Source organism: Anser cygnoides, chromosome 17 (genome assembly GCF_040182565.1).
Source record: "Anser cygnoides isolate HZ-2024a breed goose chromosome 17, Taihu_goose_T2T_genome, whole genome shotgun sequence".
Classification (NCBI taxonomy): Eukaryota; Metazoa; Chordata; class Aves; order Anseriformes; family Anatidae; genus Anser; species Anser cygnoides.
This window is the reverse complement of record NC_089889.1, coordinates 7,389,532-7,416,015: the sequence shown is the minus strand read 5'-3', so window position 1 is coordinate 7,416,015 and position 26,484 is coordinate 7,389,532. Positions and strand designations below refer to the sequence as shown.

Sequence of the window (26,484 nt, the reverse complement as noted above, 5' to 3'; positions counted from 1 at the left end):
AAACTGGAACTGCAGCTCATACATATACAGACGGAGCTGCTGGACCAGTAATTCCTCTGTCTCCTTTTCTGCCTATAAGTTATAGCCTGAAATTGAATCTCAGAAAAAGGAAGGTCCAAGTCCAAGAAGCAGGGTAATGATTTGGGATTTTTCTCCTGTTTTGTGGTGTTCCACCCAGGCACGTGGTGCTCTCTTCACCACGGAGGAAGAAGGGGCTGTGTTCTTCAAGGAGAAATTCCAGTTCGGGGTAATGCAAATGAAAACACAGTGTGTCCTTTTTCATTCAAATTACAAACAAAAAATTTGTGATACGAGTCATGAGCAAAGGCAGAACAGAGCCTAGAGTCTTTAATCTTTAAAATCTATTTTACATGATTAAAAGGATCCTGCCTAGAGAAAAGCAAGACTGGCTATTTATATCTCCATTCTTTTTCCCCCCACCTTTTTTCCTCAGAAAATACTGTGGAGTCTTTCACATCTGAAAGACCACGGCTGGCTGCCATTAATTTTAATGCTAAATCCTCATCAGCATTTCAAAACATTATGAAAATGTCTAAGAAACTGTCTTCTAGTAGCTTGAAAATATCGCAGGCAGCAACCTAAATAATACTGTAAGTGCCCTGGTAAGTACAAGAGCACATGCTGGAAAGGAAAAGAAAAATAAAAGGCTTTAGACCACCAAGCAAATATCAGTTCTACAAAGCGGGCATAAATGGATTGCAGGATTTCATGGATGCTGAGAGTTTGAATTACTGACTGAGCTACACCTCACTTAGAGAAAACGTGGCTTTCTTTTTTCAGAGAATGCATCAAATATTGAATGCTACTGTTTGCTGTGCAGTCTGCTGTGTGGACAAGTACATAAATAACCTTACATGTAGGGTCCTGTTTGGGCCAGCAAATGCAATTAAAGGAATGGAATATGTCAAAGAACCTAATATTAGTGCTCTATTATGCTGCATTGGTGAAGATGATAGATGCCAATTAAATTGAAATCAATGGTCATGGGTTAAACAAATGATGGCTCTGATCAAAGCACTCCTTAGTGAAGCATTAAACCTGTTCCCAAACTGCAATGCATGTTTCTTACAGTCCTGCTTAAAATTAAGCCTGTGCTTAAGTTGTTTCCTGTTCAGGGAAGGGCTGGAACGTGCATTTGGGATTTATTTTTTAATTGGGAGTATCCACGCTTACCTAGTTCTGAGTGGATGGGATTCATAGAGACAGTTATACGTATGCCAAATTTCGCTGGGGTTTCAGGACATGCTATTGCTGTATCATTCTCGTTTATATTTATAGTGCTCCAGCCGGCTTGGGGAACTATATAAGGATTTCAAAATCTCGAGCTATTTCTGCTTGCTTTGGTGTTGCTTTCCCAAAGCTCTGCCCTTCAGTGGGATGGCAGGGGAGCAGCAGGGAGTGGTTCTTCTCCCTTGATAGTAAGCGGGATGCTGCCAGCCGAGGATGACTACCCATACTGTTAGTTTTGCAATAGGGATTTTTTTTTGCCTTGACAGATATATATTTTTAATAATGCCAAGTCTTCTGCTTTTCTAAGAATTCAAGTGTTTTTATTTTTACCCTGTTCTTTTTGAGAGAGATCTGGAAACCTCTAGCCCTATTTAAAATTGTTTTTTGAAAAAGTTTTAAAAGAAATTTTCCAAGGAGGGAGGGGAATGTTTACTGACTTTTCCCAGTTCTTATAGGAAGTGGAACCATGAACTCTCTCCAAGCAAATGCAGTCAAAAATCTCTGCTTTTTTGGGAGATCCCAGATTTTTGGGGAAAAGGTGCAGAGGCAAAAGTGAAGGCAGAGATGGGAAACTTTCATCAGCCCCTGTGCAGCTTTTTTTCCTTTTGATTAAATACCAGGTTTAAGTATCACCAACAGTGTGAGTTCTGAAAAATACATGAGAATGCACTTGAGGTTAGAAAGCTTGTCTTTTATTCAGGTATTAAAAAAAAAAAAAAAGCCATTGGATTGTTCTTGAAATAAATCACTGAGAGGGTTAGATGAAGCCTGGAGGTGCACACTACATTTTTCATTGCCAGCTTCTCGTAGCCAAGGTATGTTGTTAAGACTAACCTTGGAAAAGCACTTCTCTTCCTGCATAGCTCTCCATGGTGGCATCATTAATGTTGATGGCTATAATTGACCACAAAGAGCAGACCTTTAGTCCCTACCTGATCTTTCAGAGTGTTTATACACTGCTAGCCTGACCACACAGCAGACTAATGAGCATTACACTTGACAAATATTGTCATGCCTAAACAGAAGATAGTGCTTCTGCTAAGACAAGCAGCAAGCCTGGGGGCACGTCATGCTAAAATAGTGAAGTTAAGAACTAACATTAATTCTCTTCCATTCACTGGGGCCTGATCCAGATCCGTAGTGCCAGCTAAGTCTTTCCACTGTGAGCTTTGCATCTCTGTGAAGAAGCCCTTAAAATCACAATGCAACAAAATAGCATAAAAGCACAATGCAACTGAATAGTATAATAATGAATTTGACCATAAGAGGTGTGAACTGCTTGTTGACTAGGCTCAAAGCTCTTCCAGTAGCTGGATAAGGCATCAATGTGAGATGGAAAAGCTAGATCCTGATTACCTTGAGATTTAGATGCCCAGAGTCTTGTTACTGACTTGGTAGTGCTCCAGATTTTGTGGTAGAACAAAACATGATGAGCAATTTGGAAGAAATGTGAACCTGCAATATTTATTATTCCTCTTGTGTGTGACTGCTGCAAGCAATCTGCATGCAGAGTTCTGGGGAAATTCCCCCTTGCCCCGCACCAAGCCTGGTGATAAATCCGGGGTAATCGTAGCACCAGGGTGGCTGAGCTACCTTTGGGCTACACACATGCATTTTTCTAGAACAACAACAAAAATTTTAATGACTTCTTAGTGTTCTCTTTCTAGGTGCTACAATCTGAGAGCGGTTCTTGTGAAATTAATAGGATTACTAATTATGCACTCGTCTGAGTACCTCTTGGGTCTGTTTATCTGGTGTCTAGGCCTCACTGTGGATTTTGTCGCAACTTGCTATGATTTACTCAACTGTTCAGTCTCTCTTCTTTCCTGACAAAATGCTTGATGTCAGGTAGGTCAGATATCCGTAATGTTTTGGGCTAAGTTTAAGTAGCACTGCAGTACAGCACAAAAACGTGGTGCCGAATCACCGCGCAGGGCTGGAGCACCCTTTCCAGCCGGCAGTGTGGCTCTGCGCTGACTTGCTGTTTGTTGGTGACTCGTGCTGTAGCAATGCGATGTACGACAAGGTGCTGCTGACCATTCCTGTCACCAGATATTCATCTAGCTCACAGCAGGCAGCCAGCCCCACTGAAATGGGGGGGAACGAGCATGCCACCAGGCTGCCACCAGGTCCTTTGGATGATTATCCTGTTGACAGCAGGTGACTCACTGGGATATGCACCCGAGGCCGAGTCGAGCTGAGCCACTGAAGCAAGTGGGCCTTGGTTTAGGCCTTTTGCCTGCTTTTGCTGTGAGCAGGGCTTCGGCTGTGGATGTGGGCTGGCCTGGCAGCAGGCAGGAGGCATAGGCCTGAGCTGCAGCGAGTGCGTGGGCTGGCAGTGTTGCCCTGGGTGGGCACCGTGTCCGTGGTATCCCTGCTTCCAGCACGCTCCGTGTGCTCTGCAAATCCTTTGGGGACTGATTCTTTGCGTTAGGATCTGCTCATTTTGAGTTCAGAATCTTCTAGACCAAAAAACTCTAAATGAGCAAGGACCCCTTTAATATTTTCCCTGTGCTGGGAAGCAGGTGCAGGGAACGCTTCCCACCAGCCCTGCTCTCCTCCCGGTGGGAAGGCTGTGCTTGGTGTACCCATCAGTGCCCCCAGAGCCTCAGGAGATGTGGCCAGGCCCTCGAAACACATTGAGAGGTGAGCAGCGTACAGTAACCGAGCCGTGTCCTCCTAGGACAGCCTTGATCCACGATGTTGGCTGTCAGCAAGGCCCCGCTGGGGATCAATGCAGGCATGTTGATGCTCTGCCTCCTCTGCAGGGAGGCTCTAAGCTGCCAGGGCAGTTTATCTAAATATCACCTAGTAGCTTTCACCTGTGTACTATTTAACTGTTAATATATCAGGGGGAGAACTCCTCCAGGAGAGTGAGTTAGGAGTACCTAAATGAGGTAGCTGTGTTATCCTCAGTAAAATATTATTGTTATTAAACGTTCCCACCAGATACTTGGACAGCTTGTGTTACAACTGCAAAGCTAACATTTCATTATAGGAAGATATATATTCATAATAGATTGCAATTTACCAAAATACACAGAGGGCCCCAGATTTGTCAGTGTGCATTTGCTCGGCGAGAAATACATCTCACTAAAAACCAGATGTCAAAATTAACAGTAGAGCTTTTGCAACGTCGGGAAGAAAGCTGACATTTCAGAGCTGGCAGTCCAGCTGTGTTAGCGGCATCAGGGAGCCTTTGTGTTAAGTATGATGTTTAGCAGTGGAATTGCATTAGGAGTTGCTTTAAATTATAAGTTGGGGGAAATCACCACGCTGTGTTGGGGACAACAATTGCAATCAGGTGAGATCCTGGATCACTCTCCACCCCCCAGTATTTTCTCTCTTTCCATTCATTTACCATTCATTTACCAATGTTCCTATATGGCAAAACCTCAAACGGTTGTAAGAGTGGCTTTGTTTTTGAGAAAATTGCTGGACGTCATCACCAGCATCACGTTTTGAAGAGGGGTGTGGGAAGCAGGAGCTTGAAAGCTCTTGCAGATGTTGGAGTGACCGTTCTGAAACGTAAATTACAGATATGTACCGTCCTGGTTTCTAACGTGCTTTATCTTCCTGATAATGTGACCTAACTTTCAGGGTCTTTTTTTATCTGTACCTTTCTAGAACTGGTCTTATCCATGCATTTTTCTCATCTCTTTCACCTGTTTGTAGCTGTTAGCTAGTGAGCCAGTCCGATGATTAGCTGACTAATTTGTTGGCACAGTTTTCTGTCGGGGGAAGAAGGGTGCACGCTTTTTTAAAAGTGAAGATAATTAACCATTGGAACAACATAAGCTCTGCTGGGTTCTCCAGCACCAGCAGTTGTAATGTCAGGATTTTTTCCTGAGAGATGTCCCTGGTTTTCCATAGGCATTAATTTGCAGAAGCCATGTGGCCTGCGCTGTGTGGAAGATGGGTGATCGTGGTCGTACATCACATCTCAGGAGTTCCCAAACCTGGCGGCTGGGCACCGTGCTTAGCTCTGCTCCTGCTTTCAGGAACAGGAGGGAGGGTGGGTTTGGTCACAGGCACGGTCCATGCCTTGCTGTGAGGAGATCTGCATCTCAGTTCGCCTCGGTCTCAGGGCAGTGAACTACCACTGAATGCGGCGTGGCAGGTTGTCGTGGCTCTGCGGGTCTCTAGCCAGTCTCTTGGAGCCTCTGAATGCATTCACTGGGGCAGATGCTACATCAAATGGTGCTGGGTGGGGAGTTGACTCCCTGAGCATGTTGCCACCCCCTCCCCAGGGAGCAGCATCTCCTCCCTGCTGGGCCTGCGGGGCAGGATGGGGCTGAGCCCAGAAAAAACAGGGTGCAGGTATGGGAGGGGTCATCTCAAGGGACCCTGTAGGAGAAATTTTTACACTTGGTGTGTTCATCTGTGGGCTCTGCGCTGGCTGCTTGCTCTGAGCACCCCCGGAGAAGAGAAGCAGCCTTGCTGCAGGGCTTTGTCGGGTGGTGACACCCCGGTCCGTGGGCAGGAGGACGTGCTGCCCTACCTTTGGATGTGGAAGGGAGAGACTCAATTCGAGCCCTTCAAGGCAAGGTCACATTTCCTCTTTAAATTCCAGATAGAGATTGCTGTCGCCCCCAGAAGCGTTATGTGACCTTATCTACCATACAGATATTTACCCAAGGTTTCCCATTAGAGAGGCCAAGGTGAGTGTGGGGGCAATGCCCATGTCTGAACCCCCCCCGTGCCAAGCAGAGGGGGCTGGTGGGGCAGGACGGGGTGCTGGGTGTGATGAGCTGGGAGCAATAAGGGGAGGAACATTTAGAGGAGAAAAAACCTCCCTGAAGCCTGTTGGGGATGTTCAGCCCTCTCCAGTAAGTCACTGGGGCATGATCTTGAGCACCTATTTCGATATTTTGCTGAAGTGGGGCCCAGCAGAGGAAGAAGTCCTTAGGCAAATCACGATGTATAAATACCTCTGCTGCAAGTGTAACGACGGCTGCGGTGCTGCCACACAACGCAGACAGCGATAAATAGGTTCCTGAATCGGAGAGAATCTCTGCTCTACTTCAGACGTGACTGCTTGAGCTACGTATACAAAGTGTCCTTTGAAATAGCAGCTGTCTGCGTTATCTTCCTCTGAAAGATGAGTAATTATGAGAATCTTATAATGATTTCTTAAAAAAAAAAAAAAAGGGTCTAAACAGCAATTGCTTTTTAGTGCAGGAGATATTTAAGCATCAGTACCTTGAATTGATTAAAAAGAGCTGTACTGATAATGCAATTTCGTAGCTTATGATTTGCACTGAATGGCGCAATGAATCACCATGAAAGGCTGAGGAGATCTCTGATGCAGACCCTGTGCTGCACCCGTGGCTCTGAGCTGGTGCGATCGTGTCACAAAGATAACTGCGTCTGTTTGAGAATAAATAACTAAATAGAACACCACCGCCACCAAAAAAAAAAAAAAAACCACCTGAAAAACACCGAGAAACCAAACCTTTTCACTGCTGAGGCCAGCCAGAATTAATGCTGGAGACGTCTTAGTGGTGTGGTTTTGTTCATCACTGGTGGGCACGGTGGCAGTAGCTGGCTGTGCTGAAGTACCTCTTAGGAGAGCCCTGTTTCAAAGGGCTACTCTGCATTCTGCACATTCATGCCTTCTGTATTTCTACTTTGAAGGATTTTGAATGTCACACTTGTATCAAATTTGCATTTCTTCTGCAAATTGTTTTTTTTTTTAACTTGCCCAAATGCAAAGTAGATTTATTCCACCTGGGTATGTAACCATGAGTAAAGTCTCCCAGCTAGCAGGCAATATTGGTGAAATCTGGGATCACAGAAGAATTTGCATCTCCTTGAATCAGCAGGCAAGTTATTTATTCAGGCCTCCTTGGAATGAGTTCCCTTGCAGCGTGTAACCCAGCAGCTCCGGTACCATTTATGAGTAAGGTTTGCTGCGAGACGCTTACAGCTCGTGTGTGTACCTGCAGGCGGGGTGAGGATGCTGTAGCTGTACGCAGCAGATGGGGCACTTACTGTGACGAGCAGGCCTCTTTCCTGCTATTCTTCTAATTCCTTTTTGCTTTGGGTTGGGGAGAGGTGGTATAAGAGGTGGTGGATTCAGTCCAGTGTGCCTCCGAGCTGCATCCTGAGCATCATTAATTTCACTTCCGCTGGAGGTCAGGAGTCCTCCTGTACCCTCGCTCCTGGTGCGAGGCTCTGCCTCTGCAGTGGGGTCTCAGCAACCTCAGTCCTCATCCTCAAGCAAGTACTGACAGCCCCCTCGTGTTAAGTTTTGTAAACACTAATTTGTGACATCTCCCGTGGCTTAAATCAAAGCACTCGAGTAAAAGTAATAATACCACTGTTAAAGGGAATGCTGCAAAAGAAGACGTCTGTCACCTGACGCTAAATGGAGATGACGCTGAGCATGTTTCGGGAGCTATTCCTAATGAGGAGGCACTGGGGGACGTAGCGCTGCTTTCTCAGCCCCGAAGCTATCAGCTCTGTGGCCTGCCTGGCAGAAAACAAGAAGGAAGAATATTGCTTATTTCAAGTCTGTTTTGCGTTTTGTTCAGGTGCACATAAAAGGAGGAGAATGACCTGGCTCCTGGAAGCACTCATTTGAATTGCAGCTGTGCAATCTGCTGCTGTGCCTGATCAAAGTGACCAAAGCCCTGTTTGTGCTAGGTGCTGTACAGTCATAAGGGTTTCTCCCTGTCCTGTGAAACCTGCAGTTTAACAGCCAGGACAGACTTACCTTAAATCATGCCTACAATATACAGCTCTTTCCTATTTGTCTCTCTTCTTTTTTAGCCAGCCTTTTTGCCTTTCCTTCAGATTTGCATTGGTTGAGTTGCATGCATCATTCTTTCCTTTCCTTTGTAATGCCATTAACTCTGTTGTTGTGTTATATTAACTTTTCGTGTCTGGCAATAATGGAAACAATAGAAGCCCGGTGGTGTTAATTGTCCAAGAAATTTCTGCAAGCATTCTCAGTATAACCAGAACACAAACTCCCAGGCAGGTAGCTGAGCTGGTTGTACCCATCTGCTGTGTTCAAGCATGTTGAAGGATAAAGCAAGCCTCTGTCAACATAGAATGAGCCCAAGCAAACTGGGAAAGCAGACAGGATTACCAATAAGAGAAACATCAAGTTGTGTAAATTCCCAATGCCGTGGGAGGAAATGCCCAGAGGCATTGCCGGTGTCTGAGCTCTAGGCTGGGAGTGGGTGGGATTCAGCCACCAAGGCCCACTCTTAGAAGCCTTGCATGTGTTTTGGTGGGGGTAATGCTTGCAGAAGACTGGCGTTACGGCTTTCCAAATCACTTACTGCTTCTACTCTCCTCTATTTAGCTTCTTTGAAGTGGTATCCGTTGGAGAAAGAAGAGTTGTATGTGACTCCAGGCTCTTGAAATCCGTATCACCAAGTCAAATAGACCGACATCTCACTGGGAGCTTGGTCTGAGCAGTGAGCCTCCCAGAACTGTCCCTGTCTCCTCCGACCTGAAAGTGGAAGCAGTGGCCACTCTGTGAGGCTGCTGGAATTGTGCCTGCGCTCACCAGCCCAAGCCCTGGCCCTGGCTTCAGCTCTGCGGCGTCAAAGTCAGGTACGAGGGGAAGGGTACAGCTGCCCATCCTAGGGTCAAGGGCTGCTTTGGAGCTGGGGTGCAGAAGACTGGTGCCGTGTGCTGGCTCTTCCTTTTCCTGGTGCTCAAAAATCATTTATTAAAGGGTTATAAACTTGGACAGGTGCTGTAGGTGTCAAGAGTGTTTCTAACATTTTGCTTTTCCATTTCCTTTGTAAGTTTTTTTTTTTTCTTTGTAACTGAAAACCCACACTCTTTGGATGCCTCTATTCCTTGATTAGGGGAAAGCCAATCTAGTAAGTCAGAGTGCTTCTACCATGGAAATATTTAACACCAGCTCTGGCATATTTATGTTGGTTCCCTGATTAGACAAAGTGCCAGGCTGTCCTTCGCAGCCTTAATTATTGCAACTTCAGGCCAGTGTTGCCTGCTTACAGCATAATCCCACGGCCTAGAGTGAACTCTGAAAATGCTTAATTAAATGACATTCCACAACAGATTAAAGAGTCAGAAGCACAAGATAAAGCAAACGGGAGACTGTGACCAAAGGAGTAGCAGGTGCTCTTCCCTTTCAGGATAACACTCCTGACTTTGATTATTTCACCTTGAGCATGTTAGAAATAACAGTACTAATTGATAACATTTGAGGGTCTGCATTTGGCTGCTCGCGTTTTCTGTGCAAAGCGGTTCAGAAGTGTCTCATCTATCCGGGCTGCTCCATCAACGGGCTCTGTGAAGCCTCCCTGGTCTGTGTCAGCTGCAGATGCCTCGTCTCTGCAATCGTGTGTAAATTATGACCCGATCGTGAAGCCCACTTGTGTGAGCAACCTCTGTGTGCCAGGTCATTGCCTCTTTTTTTGTTTGATATTAAAAAGAAAACCAAAACGTCTCCCTAAAAAACAAGCGTGCACTTATTTGGAACAGGCGTGATCAGCTTGTGTTATGGAGTCCCCCTGGGAGCCGCAGCCTACGTCTAACCACAGCATATCAGCATACAAACGTGGCAGATAATGTTACACTGCATAGATTAAGGCTCAAATCTTCAGCAAATCTGTTCGTAGCAAGAAAATGACAGCAAGGGGGGCATGTGTGGTGCACTGAGCATATCTCATTCAAAGGCCAATCTGTAAAGGCAGTTATCACTAATATTGTGTTTTATCGTATTACTCTTCAATTATTTGCTCCAACAGCTCTCTTGTCTTGGCTGAATAAACTGGCTGTGCAGAAGCTGACCTGGAGTAATTTCCTCTTTGCAAAGAGAAGTGGATCATGGGTGGATGTCGTGATGTTTCTGTGGGTTTGATTTGTGTGCTTTGTGTCCTTCTCTAGTCCTGTAACGTAATTTCAGCAATTAAACTACAGGAGGGGAATGAATTAAATGCTCGTGCTAACACAGGAGCAGTCATCGGGAAATAAAACATAGAGGGTGAGGATGCTCCCAGCCAGAGCCCTCGGTGGGTGGGAGGCAATGTGCTGGGGGGGGTCAGCACACGAGGGCTGGAGGGGGCTGTAGCTGGGCAGTGTGGGGGAGGTCGCATCCACCCCCAGGGACCTGAGCCCGAAGCATATCTCTTATCCTGCAAGTGGAAGGGCTTTAGTGGTCCCAGCGTAATTCCCAGTGCATATTTTGCCCACATTACAAAATGTACCACCTGATTTGACACGACTGGAAGATTTGGGTGAGTGGAGGCAAGGATTTTATTTTTTTTCATTTGATAGCAGAAGGAAGGCGGATTATTCCCAAACTGCATCAGCTAAGATGTGCAGGGGAGTTTAGCACATCATTTCCCTCTCTCTGAAATGGAGAAGATAGATACCTATTTTTGCTGAGCAGGGCTATTCAAGTGGTGAGCTGTTGGTGCCAGGGCTGGCAGGCTGCGTGTTCCTGCTTCGTCTGCTTCAGCGGCTGCCCCGTGACTGGTCCCTGTGGGGCGCAGAGCAGCACCGTGGAGAATGTACCAGCATCAAACCAGCCCTAAGCCTTGTCTCCGTTGGGGTTCGTCTGCACGCTGAGACGCTTTCGCAGAGAGCAGTCATCTGCCTGAATGCGACATGACTTTACTGAGCACAGTGCATTTACTAACATTAACATTTATCATCTGCTATCGCAGATTTCCCTTTTGCAAATGCAAAGTAGAAGAGTTTAAAAGAAGTGAGTGAAATCTTACAGCAAAAACCTCTTTTTAGGTATTCCATGGAGAAATAACCTGTGGCAATACATGTGGTGTTAAGGATTTTTTTTACTTAGAGGTATTTTATGCTTGGAGCCAACAAGTCTGCACTGATTCCTATTCAGAGCTTTATAAGTGATAAAAAGCATCAGCATAGATTTGTTTCCTTTATTCTATATTTACAGTTTTTCCTGTAAATAAACTGTAAGCCCATCTCATTCCAGTCCAAAGCCCCAGTTAGAGCACTCTCTGCTTCCCATGACATCTCTGCTCCGTCTGGCAATGTGTAGCTCCTGGCTGCTTTGCTCTTTGGCTGGGTAGATCAGCCCGAGTTAAAGCCTGAAGGTCTTGCCCCTGCTTAGCCTGCATGAGGTTTTTTTTTGTACGTTTGCACGTACAAACTCGGCCTCAGCACTGAGCTTCGCAGGAGCAAAGCCCTGGCCTGCGTGCAGCACAATGTGCAGACCCCATCCCAAGGCCTCTTTTGTGGCTGGAGCAATACAAAGGTCTTTGGATCCAGCCTTCATCCTTGAAAGTGCTTCTTTGAAGTCTTTGGACCTTCATGTGTCCTCCAGACTTTCGTTTAATGCAGTATTTTGGTTTGCGTTGTTTTGTTTTAAAAGATTTCAGGTAAGATTTCAACGAGCTGGGGATGTATCAAAGTATAAAATACTTGCTTGAGTCTTAATCAATCCAAACTGTTCTCTCAAGAAGGAAACATAAAGGCTGTTAAAGCAGGCCAGACACTTACAAGGCAGCAGATGTTTCTCTTTATTGTCAGAACAGCAATCTTTATTAAATACCAAAGAAAGCCCTATAAAACCGGGAAGGCGGTTGGGTCTATGCTGAGGACACCTCTTCCTCAAGCCAAACAATCTTTCTCTAAGTCATTTGATTTTTTTTTCAGCCGATCCTTCAATGGCACTGCAATGACATGAAAGCAAAAGGAAAAACGAATATTTAACCATGGAAATAACCTGATGGTTTAAGCTTGAGAAGAGAACAGGGGAAGTGAGCGGAAGAGCTGACACGGTGCCTTTCACGGCCGTGCTTCCTTCTTGCTGGTGCCAGGATGAAGACAGGGCTGATCCAGGGGACCCCTGGAGATGCCCCACATTTAGCAGTGGGCTGGTGCTCGTGGCCAAGGCACAGTTAATATCTTGGCAGATCTTCTCCCGGGAAGTGTCTGGAGAAAAGCAAACAACACGTCGTTATTGCCTGGGAACAGCAGAGCCAGGCCTCTGCAGGACAGGGAAGGCTCTTTCTGGGCGAGCGGGAGAGCGCGGGGTGTAATGAGTCTGGTAGTTTTCATTAGCATTACTAATAGCATCTTCCACTTTTAAGAAACAACAACGAGATTTCATGAATTAATAAAAAGAAGATTGTGATTGACTAAGCAAAGGGTGTGCCAGTCTGTGCAGCTGGTCCGTCTTAACTAGGTAATGTCCATAGATACGGCGTTAATTTAATTCTCAGTTGAAATACTCCAGAGGAAATGTCAGATCAATAATGTAGAAAAGGGCAAAGATTTGCTAAGCCTGGCTGACTTGTGTATGTTAACTACCATGAGAGAGATATGGATAAATGCTGAACATTAAGGTGAGTAATCACAACTGTCTTGGGTGTCTGAAAAAATTTTCTACATAAAAGCTATACAAAACAAACATGTTTTGGGCGCGAAGCTGGGAGTTAAGGCAGCAGCTTGTTATTTCATGCACAACTCCGCAGCTAACATCCAGGGGGTTGCTGGTTTTGCTAAGAGCACAACAAGCCTCCTTGCAGATGATGTCCCACCACCCCTACCTGATGCAGAGTCCCTGATCCTGCCCCAAGCCAGGGTCCTGCACCAGCACAGATCTGCGCTGGCTTGCATATGAATAAGCACTAGCTCTTAGTTGCTTTAAACCTTGGTTTGTAGCATCTGTTTGTTGTTGTTGTTTTGTTTTGGATTTTTTGCCAACAGGTTGTGTGGGTGCAACTCCTACTGGCTGCAGCCTGTGGCCTGGGAGATGCTAAGGAGATGAGAAACCTTACGCCTGCGCTCTGGAGCTGCCGTGAGCTCTGTCTGCATTGGAGTTTTCTGCTCGGCGGTGTGGGCTGCTCTGCCCAGTGCCAGGCAGGGCTGGGTTCACCCCTCAATGTCCAGACCTGGGTGGTCATCCTGGCTGGAGCCCGTCACGGCCCGGAGATGAACGGCGTCCTGAGTGTCAATGGCTGCAAACACCTAAGGGGTGGGTAGGTTCAAGGCAAATCCCTCCTTCCCTCATCCACAGCCACCTCTGTGACCAGAAGCTGTGCCAGCGCAGTCATGGCTAGCAGCCTTTCCCTCCAGTGAAGACAAGAGCAGACAACTTTTTTGGCCTTTGGTCCTGAATCTTGGCGATTTAACAGTTGCAAAGAATTTCTTTTCACACGGTCTTTGCTAAACCATTCAGAAACCTTGAGGATTTTTTTTATTTAGATAACACGATGTCTTCCAGTACCAAGAGCGAGAGCTCTCCCTCAGACGGTGCCTGTGTGGAGGCTCTGGGAACGCTGTGATTTCAGAATTGCCAAAACAAACAACAGGTGCCTGCACTATTTTGCAAGTAGGAGCTCCTCAAATGTCAGGCTTTGGCAGAGCAGATGCTTCCTTACAACACCAGTCTTCTTACCCCAAAGGCCCCTGGAAACTTGGGTGGTGTATTTACAGTAAAGAAGGCAGAGTTGGAAAATATTTTGAAATCACCTTTGATGAAGAAGTCTTTAATGTGCCTCCCCAGCTACTTGTTCAGCTGCTTAATTTCTGCTTTTAACAGAAGTATGGATCGGTATCAGGTTTAAGAACAGCCGGAGAAGGCAAACCGTGACTCAGAGGACTCATAATAGCCTTTTCCCTTGGGGCTTGGCTTACCTGCTCTGGAGAAGTGTGCATGGGTGAGGCTGCACCGAGGTCGCTGTACCAGTACAAACCTGTGGTTCAGAAACACGGCGAGATCGGAAAAAGTGCTTACACCCCTGCAATTAGTCCTCATCCAGGCGCTGCACGAGCCGCACTGATAGCCAGAGTTTGCCGTGGGGGTTGCTGGCAGCAGGCGTGCTGCGGTGGGCGAACTGAGCTGTGCAGCCCTACGAGTGGGACTTTACTTCTCCAGGGGACAAAGCTCCAGCCTCTGGCTGCTTTGGGAGCCGGCAGCACCATGAAGTGGTCTCCCTCTGCTCCAAAGGACAGCTTGTGCCTCAAGAGCCTCCCAGCTCGGTGCTGGTTTCCTAGCGGGGTGGCGATGGGCAGGATCTGTCCCCTCTGTGGCGGCGCAGGGAGAGGAGCTCCGAGGGTCTGGGGTGGTGGGGGCTCCCTGTGCCAGCTGGCCTCTGGCTGGGCTGCTCCCAGTCGCATTTTAAGAGGAAAGAAAAGAGCTGACAGAGCTGGAACCGCTTTAAGGTGGAACTGAAACAATAGCTTGTGGCCGTCTGAATCAGTTCCCTTGTTTCATAAATTTGACTCAGAGCTGAGCATTTCAGAGCCTCAGAAAGAGAAGGCTTATTTCAATTTTGGTTCTAATAATGGGCAAAGGTCACGGCAGCTGGGAGGAGAGGGGAAATGAAAGGCATGGGCTTGACTGTTTTCTCAGAACCAGCTTCACCCGTTCCTGGTTACGATCTCAGCAGAATAACAACTTGATATTAAGCAAAGCCAAGAAATGAAATTAACACATGCAAAATTACATTACAGCCGTGGCAGGAGTCCTAGTGCTGCGCAGCGTGAGCAAGGCCTCCTGGTGCAAAGTGGCAGGGGCAGCGAGGAGGAGCTGGAGGCTGGGAGCTGAGCATCTCGCTCCTGCACCCAGGGTGGCCCCGAGCACAGCGCGGACCCACAGTTTATGAAGACAAGCATCACCGACCCTCAGCTGGCTCCAGCTCCCTGTTGTGGTCCCAGAGATTTTGCTTGCCCTCTCGGAGTTGCCTATAGCCTGTTTACTCTTCATCCACCCCAGGAAAGCAGAACCCAAATACCTGCATGTGCTCACTTCCAAAGCGCTGTCCCTAGGGACTGCCCTGAAGGTTTGTGACAGCAGCTTGCCTTGTGGAGTCATTCATCCCATGCTGGTGGCCAGGGAAAACCAGAGCCTGCTGCCCTTGCCAAGCTTCCTAGAGTGCCTGCTGGAAGTACAGCACATCCCTCGGTGTCCCCGCACAAAACATAGACAGATGTATGGAAACAAGGAATGGGAGAGCAGGATGCATTTTTATACATGTTAGTAAGAACAGGACACCTCCTAAGAAGCAATTGTACCTGCAGAGGCCAGAAGAGCTGGAGGAACCCAACAGCCCTGCAGCCACAGGGAGCCTGCCCGGCCTCCCTGCTGCTGCCCGAGGCTCCGGGACATACAGATGGGTGCTGCTGGAAGCTGTCACCAGTAACCTCAGCTACTGCTCCTGGGGAATTAACCCAGCACCGGGTGCTTTTGTACCTCTGGCTGCCCATTTGAAGCCATCGCGTGGGACAGGGGCGGGCAGATGCATCAGGCTGCGATTACTCTGCCAGACTCAACTGCTGCGAGCCGCTGCCAATGTGCCGATGTGCCAATGTGCCGATGTGCCTGCTTCAACACCTGCGGCTCTGGTGTTGCAAACCGGGTTTGCAGAGAGCCGGGAGATGAATACGGGTATTCCCGTGATGTGGTTAACGACATCATTTACTTCAGAGGCTCCTGGGACAGAGCTGACACTCGCTTTAGCAGCTGAAGTGTTTAATGTGTGCTCCAAGATGCTCTCTAAACACAGATAGGACTGAGTGACACAAATGTATTTGCTGAACATTTTAGGGTTAGCACGCTCCAGAGCAGCGCAATCAAATAATTGTGAGTGTTGGAAGCGGCTCTGTAAGAGGATCATGATTCTGCGAGTGCTCATGATTATTAAATACATCACAAATTTCCCTCTCTGTATTTTTCATACCTTCTTTCTCAAAGTATTACTCACATAATTTTCCCTCTGAAAGCTATTACGAGTGAATCACCTCTAGCCTGAGCGAGCAAACATGACCAAGTGTTTATTCTGTTCACAGATGGGCAATTTTAAGCCCAGATCCTGACCTTAAGAAAGTCCCCGAGCAAGGCTGGTGGATAAGCCCTGGCAATACGCTGGTCCCTGGAGCATCGTGACTCAGAGGCACATTTCTTATTAAAACGTTTCTGCTTTTACCTCGGGGCCCTCGCGTCCTGCTGACCAGCAGCCGTTTCCTGTCCCAGCCCGGGCACCAAAGGGACCCTGGCCCCATCGCCCTCACTGCTGTCAGGCCAAGGGCTGGGAGAGCAGGGAAGTGCTGGCTGCTTTTTGTAGGCAATTAATCCGAGTCACTGCACGTCCACGTGCCGCTCCAGTGGGAGGAATATGAGGAGCAATCCCGGGGCAGCTGGAGGACAGGGAGCGGAGGCTGAGCCTCAGCCGTGCCGCCCCCCGCCCTGCCTCCCAGCCCAAGTTTGGTAGGATTTGCTCTTTGAATCAAGCTCTTTTTTTTCCTTTTCCTTTGGCTCCCAAGTTCAGCAAATTCGTTCTGCACTGACAGCTAACGGAGGGCAGCGTGTGCTGCCTGTGAAAGCCTCTTTGTCGCCTGCTGCTAATCAGAGCCGTTTTGCAGCCTCTCTGAACGCTTTTGTCTCGAGTTTTGTTTTCAGTTCAGGTCTTGCCACCGATCTCACATGGTTTCCTGGCTGGCAGAATAATCTCTAAGCTTAGCAAACAGCAGGCTTACAGCTTGTCAAATGAGCAGGTGAGGGAAACCGCACGTCCCACGAAGGCAGGCAGCGGGCACGGAGCTGCACGTGGACTGGGGAGCCTGGAGGTCAGGGACTGGAAATAAAAACCAGCAGAGCAAAGGCTGGTGTCCCAAACCTCCCTATGGACAACTTGCAGGGAGGAAGAGACTCTGGCAGGAGACCAAGAGCTCTGGTTGCTGGCGCTGGTGTTTATCTGTCGCAGCGAGGAGGGAATAAAAGGGGAGAACAGCAAGCGAGGCGAGCATGGGGCCGGGGAATTCACAGCCCACACATCGTGCATCGCCTGGCCACGGGCAGGGTGGGCACTGACTGCACGGCAGCCCCCCGAGACCCAAACACACTCGGCAGTTCAGCCCACGGGTGGCTGGCTGGAAGGAGGCTTCGACTTAGCTTGGGAGCTGGGGTCCTAAAAGCTCCTGAGCTTTGGAAGTTGGGTTTAATTATTAGCTAATTGGCTGGGGTGTATCTCGTTTGTAATGAACGAGGAGAGCAGGGACAGGTGGCTGTGGTCAGCAGAAGAGGTTCTGGCAATCTCCGTCTTAAGGCTGTAGAAGAAGCCCCCAGGCTGGTTGGCAGGAGCTGGGGAGCTGGGATTTCTGGGCTGCTCTGGGATCAGCTCTCAGCCTGGGGGGTGGCTGTGGGTCGGGGTCCCTTGCTTTGGATGAGGCTTTGGTGATTGCCTGGATGGAAAAGAGTAAGGTAGCATATGTTACCTTGGGGGGAGGGGGCTTTATAAGCTAGGACACCCTCTTTTGGGAGGGTCAGAGGGAGAATAAATCCATGTGCTTGCAATTCTGTGAGCCTGAAACTCCCTGATGAGGCTGCTGTAGGGCGAGGTACGGGTAGTCTTAATCTCGCATTGCTTTTTGCTTATAACACATAACTGTTAGTATTATTTTTGCATGATATGGCTGTGTAATGCTGTCTCTCTAAAAGCAGCATTAGAGTGCCCTGTGCCCAAGGGGCTACAAGGTCAAATCCCAGCTGATATCTTGCAGGAGCTTTGGGGCAGCTGAAAGGGTGAGGCTCTGTATCAGGATGTCTGTCCCCTTGCCGTGCTGTAGGTGTGCGTGATAGCAGCTAACCGAATAATCCATCTGTGCTCCAGCCTGTGCTGGAGAGATGAGAGTATCAGCAGTTGGTTATCTTATGGCTCCCACGTAGATCAGCCCAGTAAAAGTTACAAGGGAGTGGTGATGGGATCAGTGTTAGAACATGGGGAGGAGTTGGGGAGGGAGACAAATCAGTAGGATTGACTTCGGGGCTGAGAGACAGCCATTTGGGGTTCAGATCTGGTAGCACTCCGTAGTATTACAAGGTGTCCATATGGATTTGCCTGTAGCTGAGGTGGGGTTATTGATCTGCTCTTACCTCTGGGGGTGGCTGATGTTAATTGGGACTTATGAGGTGCTCAGACAACGCAGCGATGGGCACTGTAGAAATCAGAGGCAGTGGAAATATTGGTGTTCATGGAAAGCTTTTATAAACAAGTCCTGGAAAACCACTGGAAAAAACTCTTCATAAAAAATCCTCCCTTTTTATAACTAGAAACTTTAAAAAGTAATTATTGGCCAAAAATGTATTTTTGTACACTCTTGAACAGACCCCTGTGTTTTTCATCTTATCTGATGGCAAAACAGATCAGAATGAACACTTTCTGATAACAGCTGTGTATTTGCCAATTGTTTAAACAAATGCTTGCAAGCTCTCCCTTCAATGTTTGCCTTCAGGGGTTGCAGAGGACAGGAGCTGCTGCCTGTGCCCGCAAGCTGTGAAGACCCAAGGGAAGATGCACAGGGCCTGAAGGGGAAAATCCCTCACGTATGGGTCTAGGCTGCAGTTCACTTTCTGGCAATGATGTACAAAACCATGAAAAGGAGTATATTGGGCTGGAGGAAATGGAAGTGGTTCCCAAGAGGCACATGGAGCACATTTAAAATGCAGCTGTGTGCTTTGGGAAGTTTTGCAGCAGTGTTCCTCCCCTGCAGGTTGGATACTCCCCACTGCCTGGCTGGTTCTCCTGAGAACTGGGAGCCTTCAACCTGATGCTGACTTTCTGCAGCTTGAATCCTGGTCCTGAAACAAGCCTCAGCTGGGCCTGGAGCACAGGTGAGTCTGTTTGTCTCCAGCTTTGGATCAGCTAACTCTGCTACATCTTTTTGTTTTGCTCTCCAAGCTTCACCATCATTGCCTATCAGTGTTTTTAGCACAAGGAGAGACAAAGCCTCTGATCTGGATCTTGGAGATAGGTGTGCAAATGAAAGGTTTGTTCCTGATAAAACGCAGAGGCTAGCACGGGGAGAGAACAGTATGTGCCTGAGCTACTGATGTCACATTTGTTTGATATGTTCTTCTGGATGGCAAGGGTAAGGATGTGTTTGCACACGTTGGGATTTGGCTGCCTCTGGTTTGCTTTCTGCAGAAGCAATGATACGAAATGGAAAGGTGAACTGGGAAGCCTGAAGCTTGTGCAATTAAAGAGCAAGTCGTTATGCCATAATCTAATGGAAACTAGTGTTACAGTAGGTGCCAGTAGATAAAACTTCATGTTCTGGCTTTGCTGTAGACCAGCTGGGTAACCTTGATTGGCATTTCACCACTCCTTCCTTCTGCCTGTGCTGCTTTAGTGTCTCTGTGCCGCTGCTTCTGATGATGTGAGCTGTCTGTGTGAGGAAGGGGCTCAGAGGCACTGTGACAGCCCCAGCCCAGCTGCATCCTTTTTATGGGGCAAAAGTGTTTCTTTATCCTTGCTGGAGCTGCTCCTATGGGTTTTCTGGGGTGCTGCAGTGGGGAGGGCACCGAGCATCCCAGCAGGGATTGGTGTTAGCAGGAGCGGGGTCTACGGGGCCACCTGCCTCTCATCCCTGTGTCCTCGTCAGTGGCACAGAGCGAATCCCTCACAAGTGAAGCTAGCTAAACAAACAAATGTGGAGCTATTTATTTCTATTGTTGTAGAAGTGCTGCGGTCTCAGGCAGGATTTCGTATTCACTGCTCACATCTGCAGCCCTGCTGTGCCGGGGGGGGACGCGCTGCCTTCCCTTGCTCAGCCTGGCCACTAAAGGCACTGCAAGAGGTCCCCTCCTGAAGCCACCCCCCTGAGCCCCTCTTTCCCTGCAGCCCCGAGGACGTGGAGCTGTGCTGGCCGCCTGCTAAACGGTGGTGTTGGAAACGAACATGCTCTCCTCCTTGGGTGGAGGGAGAAGAAAAAGATGAGCAAATGCTATTCTCCCTCAGAGCTATAATAACACAGCAGTGCAACTGAGGATGCAGCTGTGGTTCAGAGGGGTTTTATTTTTATTTTTTTAATACGCCACTGGGAGTTCAAACAATGTGCCAGGGATACGTTGCCTTTTGTGGGGAGCGGCTTCTCTCTCCACCCTCTTTTTTCCTTTTTTTTTTTTTTTTTTTTTCTTGAAGCATTTTAGTCATTCCATGGCAAACATAGCTCATTTGGATAAAAGCCTCTGCTGTGACATCCCCAGGCCGGGTATGCAGGGTTGTTTGTTTCAAAGCAATAGTCTGGGAGAATTTATTGAACTGCCCCCCCATGCCTCCTGTGTAAATTAATGAAATGGATGTCCTGTGGCACTTGTTAAAAAGCAATAAATCCTCTCTCTCATGGTTATTGCTTAGAAGGTAAGGGGGAGAAGATGCCATGGTTTAGTTTTGTGGTAGGACAGTGGCAGAAACTCCACTTCCCCTGGTGCTCAGCCTCTGGTGCAAGGCGCATCAGCCCAGTGAGCCAAGGATGACCACAAAGGCCTGATCCTGCCGCGTGTCCCAGGTGTGCTCACACCCTGGGCGGAGTGTTGTACAGGTAGGGTGGCACCTCCAGCAGCACACATCGGGGCTGTGACTGAGGCACAGAGCCTTGTGCTGCGTGCACCTGGTCACCTGGCGATCAGCGTGTGGTGGTGATAGCCCGCACTTACTGGTGCCAGGGTATCTCAGTGCTCTGCAAATCCTGATTAAACAAATGTCTCTTTTTTTTTTAAATCCCCATATTGCCAGGATGTGGTAAAGCTACTTTCTTAATCTCTCACGCTGAATCAGTGGCAGGGCTGCAGATAGAAGCAGGCGCCCTTGAGCTGCTTGCTGCCTTCCGCTGGGCTGCTGACTCACAGCCAGGGCGCTTATGAGCCCTCGTGGCCTCCAGGGATGCCCGGCAGGCTGGGGCAGCCAGGGCAGAGCTGGGAGAGTTAACTGGGGACAGCAGGCACAGCCTCTGCCTCTCCTGCAACCTCTTCTGCGCTGCCTTCCTGAATCGTGGCAGTATCATGGCAAGAAGGGGCGTCCTTCCCTCCTCCCCCCTTACCCTGACCCTTGGAGCATCCCTGGCTTTCCTTCTGACCTGGGGCTCAAAACGTGTTGTTTGCTTTGGGTGAGATTTGGCTGTGAGGGGACTGCAGGAAGGCTCAGACGTATTTAACTTCTATTGGAGATGTAGAGCAGAAAGGGCTGTGAGGATGTGGTCGATAGGCACTTAAGCGCTGCCTTTGAAACCACAAACCCCAATCTCTTTTCTTATTTTGTCATTGCTTTTGCAGGGATAATGCAGAAATGACTCGGTTTGTGGCATTTTCCAAGAACCAAACAGAATTACAGGCTGGCTGTAAATACCACGGAGGCTGGAAGGGGGCTCGGGGCCCATGCATGGGGATTTGTGCCGGAGCACCGCAGGGATGTCCCGTGCAGCATGGGGGAGCAGGGGCAGAGCAAGCAGAGTCAGCGGGGTGGCAGGAGCCTTGCTGCCCCCATCAGCTGGCGGGAGAAACAAATGAGTCTCTTATCACTGCACCCAGTGTATTTTGCAACTGGGTTTTAAGTCTTCCTGTTGCAAAGTGCATCTGGCACTGCAAAAACCCACTTGTGCTCAAAGACGAGAAGGACTAAACGCCACCTTCTCACCATCATTGGTGCAGGCACTTAAATAGTCATGTGGCTTTAGCAATTGCCACTGAAGATATAAATCACAGGGGTAAAAGCTTCTCCAGATGTGGGCTCTGTGCAGATAAGGGTGTGGGTTCATTAACTCTTGTTCTCCACGTATCACTACTCTAAGCAACACCAGCTGCCTTGCTGTGCTCACCACCAGCGTGACCCTCTTGGTGGTCCTGTCCCTGAGCAGCATCCCGTTCCCATGCACGTCCTGCATGGGGATGCCACAGGGACCAGTGCTTTGGGGGCAGGAAAATGTTTAATTTGTGCGTGCTCACCAGAGAAAGCCTCTTCATCCGTGTCTCCCTGCACCACAGCACCCACCAGGTAGGGTTTTCTTTAGTTCTCTGTTGCAGGGAGGACCTCAAATGGCCGCGTGGGATGCGTGCTGGCTTTCCTGGCCGATACCATCCTGATGGCAATCAGGGCCCCATAGTCAGAGTTCTTGATCCGAAACTTGTCATAGGACATCACAGCGGTGGCTCTGTCCTTCAGCCTGAGTACTAAACCTGGTGACAGATTCCAGCCCTCCCAGTTCCATCGTGCTCCCTGGAGCAAGCCAGCCTTTTGCCTGCTAATCGGGTTTTTAGTGTAGTTTCAGGGAAAGGCATGAGCTGTTCTTCCCGTATGGGTTTGCTTCCAGTGTGAGGATGCAGCAGCTAATGGGGAAACACGCAGATACAGAGGGGCTGGTCCATGTTTTGGGGAAATCCTGCCCCCTGGAGCTGGGGGAGTGTGTGCCAGCCCTGCCCGGCTCCTGTGACCCGAGTGCCTGCTGCCTTGGTGGCCCCAGGGCTCGGGGATTCATCCTGCCTCGCCTCTGTACCCAACAGCGAAGCAGGGAAGATGTTTTCTTTGCCTTGTTTATTCACTCTGGGAGAAGACCCATTCTTGTAATTTTTATGAAACAGAAGGTTAAAGCTAGAGTGCCCGAGGCTTTAAAGGAGGGGAGAAAATGGTTCAACTCAGTTCCTAAAACAGTGCTGTGTTTAATTCAGCAACCTAAGTAGGATTCTTGAACCTTTCTGTGCAACAAATTATTACCTGGTAACACCAGGGAAAAGGATTTGCAAACCTTTCCCAGGTATCCAGAACATCACAAAGCTCTGCAGAATTACAGCCTGAAACTTAAACCCCAAACCGCTTTTGAATGGCAGGCTCTAAAAAAGAGCTTAGGAGCGAAGATGCCTGAACATGCACATTTTGTAGGTGGATAAGCAGTAGTGAAGTGTGGCGTTTTCTGCCTTTCAGAGGAATTTTAGTGGGTTGGCTGATCCTGGCTTCCCAAGGTAATGAGTAAGGCTGAGAAATGATGCCTGTGGCTTCAGGCGGAGAGTGGGGAGAAAGGTGGCAGGGGGAGGAATAAATGAGCAGGGAGCTTTGTGGGGACTAGAGGTGGAAGTATTGGTTACTTGGGTGGAAGGACTGGGCAGGAGGTTAGCCCTGTTGGCCCTGCAGTACCAGGTGGGTGCCCTGGAACCTCTCCCATGCCCTGTTACCATTGTGAACCCAGGAACATCCATAAAGTTCTGGTTTTAAAAATCAAACAATGCTTTATTATTTTTTTCATCTTTATGACAGCTAGAGTTAGAACTATCTTCTTTCACTGAAGGATTTCTTGATGTCCAGTGTGCTGGAATCTTGCTCATTGTGCCCATCTCTCCAGACAGGTCTCATTTTTCTTATATCCCAGCAAATAAGTATGGGAGGGGGAAGCCTTCTTCTCTGCTCTGTCATAGATTAACTGGTGTTGCTGAGGCCAAAATCTTTTGCTTCAAAAATCCTGATGTCCTGACTTATTCAGGGCAGTTTATATGAAATTTCCCTCTGAAGTTCAAGCCTTAAATAATAATCAATTATTATTTTTCCCCCTTGGTTTGTCAGCAGTTAAGGGGACAGCACCCAACATGGTTTCCTTGTGGTCTGTCCACCAGCTGCCAGGGCTGGTATCTGATGGAGACCCCTGAGCTTTCACTTGATTAAACGTTAAAGCCTCATCTCATTTGCAGTAAGAATCCTTGTTCCTCTGTTCCTGTTAAGCAGATTTACAGCCCAGCTCAAAGGGCAGCCTGTGATGCTATGATGTCATGGGGTATGATAAAATTTGTGCTTCACTCCCTGGTGCTCACCTCAAGCCTCTTCCACACACACGCAGACCCTTAGATATTAAACCAGCAAACGGTGTCAAAACACAACCAGGCTGCTGTGATATACAGCACTCAGAAACCCTCTCTCATGTTACATCTCCTAACCTCGGTTGCTTTGATGCTGCAGCAAAATGAACTGCAAAGCACAGCACTGGTGGATTTATGGTGGGCAAAGCTGTCTGTGATTCATGCAGCCCCAGAGTAAATATTCCAGGGAGAGGGATAAAAATGCATCTTTCTGATCTGTATGGCTCAAGAACCTTTCTTTTTTTAATTTTATTTGTTTGATGCAAAGTTTGTGCCACAGAAATAGCTTAGCCCCAGGTCTTTGGGTTTCTCCCTAGGTCTCTGGCTTTTGGAACCGTGGAGACCTTACGTTTTGCCAAGAAAGATGGATGTTGGTCAGCGACTCTTGGCCTTTGGTGTCCTCCCCATTGGGAGCTATCGATGAAACTTGAGTTAATGCCTTTAAGTCATTCAGAGCACAGCTCAACCCCTGGATCGCACGTTTTAACTAAATTGGTTACAAAACAGATCTGTCTGAATTGGCGTGAGCCCCTTTGTGTGGACACTCCTAAATCAGTTTAAGAGTGGCTGGTATTGATTTTAACTTAATGTGGTTTGTTACTGAAGTAAGCTGGATCAATAGTGCTAAATAGGTGCAATTTCTTGTGTTGTGTATGCCATGGGAAACTTTCATAGAAAAGGTGAGCTCAAGGGGAAAAGGGTAGGGTTTGTCTTCCTGTTGCTTCTCAGTGAGCATTTTCCATTTTTTATGGCCACCTTTGGGATCCCTCCCTGAAAGATCTCTCTGAAGTGAGCTTTTTGCATGGGAAAAGAGGATTCTTGGATCTAAATCCATCTAAGCACAGGATTTCTAGGAGTGCAAATCTGTTCCACTTACCACCTTTACCTTTGGTTCAGGAACCCGGGCAGGGAACAAGCACAAAAAGCTGCCCAAAGGCCAGGAGCTGCAGGAAGAATTATGTTGGCTGTGGAAAGTGGCAAGAGCTGGGCTTTGCCATGGACTTTCTCTATGGCCTTGGGGAATCCATGAGGGTGCTTGGCATCACTTATCTGGGCATCACTTACCTGGGCTGGCTATATGTGACATGCTTAGAGACATTCTTCCATTAATGTAATTGAAAAGGGCACAGAAATGCCTTTGGGGGAACCTTGGGGCCAGGCTTAGAGCCCTCCTGCTAAAAAATCTCTGCCTGGGTTGAATGAGAGGAGCAGGATTTGGGGGGCTGCCAGGAAAAAGGGAGCAGAGGCTCTCTGTAATGAGAAGCAGCTTGGTCTCCTTGTTAGGATTCAGTCTGGGCACTGCTGAATCCAATGAGGATTTTTGCCTTCAACCTCTCTAACCAGCATCTAGCTCTTACTGTCAACACTGTGGCTTTCCTTCGCGTGCATTATGCAGCAAGTTTTGCTTTCTCATTGTCTTTCCAACGCTGCTTAGTTCAGTGCCCTGTTATTATAACCATCTGAGTTATAATAAATAAAACTTGGTAGCTAACATCAATTATGGACCTGTACTGGCCATCTTGTATTGATTCCCTTGCCAGCTTGGCTGGTGCAGAGCAAGAGCCTCCCTGCCCTGCTAGCCTCACCAAACTGCTAGGGGCTGGCCCAGGAGCCAGGCTGTCCCTTCGTCCTTCTCCTGCTGTCACCTCCTTTGCAGCAGGAGGAATCCAAATATTCACACTATAGCACCTACTGACGGATCACCTGTGTGAGCACTTGGTTTCCAGCAGGTCTCTGGTGGGTTCCCCTTCTTTCCCTTTTTCTGACTCTCCTCTAGGAAGATATGCAATAGATGTACCCTTGCATGCTCAGCTCATCACCATGCACATCTCAACCAAAACCTCATTGTCATTCCAGAAACAAGGTCTGTGAACTTGCTTAACAGCACAGAAACCACCAAACAAGAAATAAAGCCCAATTAAGAAAAACGAAGGAAGAGGCTCAGGAGAACAGTTTGTTTGGGTGAGTGGTTTCATCTGCTCTGGTTGTGAGCTGGGCAAACCTGGGACCAGGGCTGGTGCAGGCAGCGAGGCTGGTGAGAAGCTGGCTCTCGGCTGATGGAGAAGATGTTGATTGTCCCTCCCAGGTAGGGCTGTGCCGTCAGACCCCAGCTGACCCCTTTACTCCTCCTGGTGAAGGTGAGCCACAAGACAGGCTGATGTTTTCCACCACTGCCTTGGCCAGAAGGTGGGCTGCCTCTCCTTGGGCACGGGTTGTGGACAAACCCTCTGAGTGGTTTCATCTCACTATGGATGGTGAGTTCAGTTGTCACCTGCCCAGTGGCTGTGACACCGTGGCTGGTGGATCTCCTGCCAGGCTTTCCTGGGGGTGGCTCCGTGCTTGCAGGTTTCTCCCACGCTTTCCCTTGACTTTTCCCTTTCTTTCAAGAGATGACCACTTCAAACAACAGTTCTGCTTTCTGATGCATTAAGACTTGGAAATTTGCCATTCATCACAGCTGTGTGTTTGAGCTTGTGTGATTATTTTGGGAAGTGAACCATGGTGATTTGTGTGTGTATGTCTTATTGGCGAGCAGGATGTTCCCTATCTACCTCTCCCTGGCTGTGTTTGCATTTGCATTGGTTAATAAAATGGATAATGCTCAATGACTTTCTGATGGGTGAACAAGATTTGGCATACAG

At 48.2% G+C, this 26,484-nt stretch overlaps 1 protein-coding gene across 3 annotated transcripts in view; it reads left to right on the top strand.

Moving 5' to 3' along the window:
- The window catches only part of GALNT9 (polypeptide N-acetylgalactosaminyltransferase 9), a 586,151-nt gene that overhangs the window by 33,701 nt on the left and 525,966 nt on the right, over window positions 1-26,484 (top strand). For all 3 annotated transcript variants that reach the window (XM_066979038.1, XM_066979037.1, XM_066979045.1), the window contains exons 2-3: window positions 8,567-8,820; window positions 18,718-18,838. The gene's annotated coding sequence lies outside the window, so the exon portion shown is untranslated. The remainder of the gene's footprint in view (window positions 1-8,566; window positions 8,821-18,717; window positions 18,839-26,484) is intronic.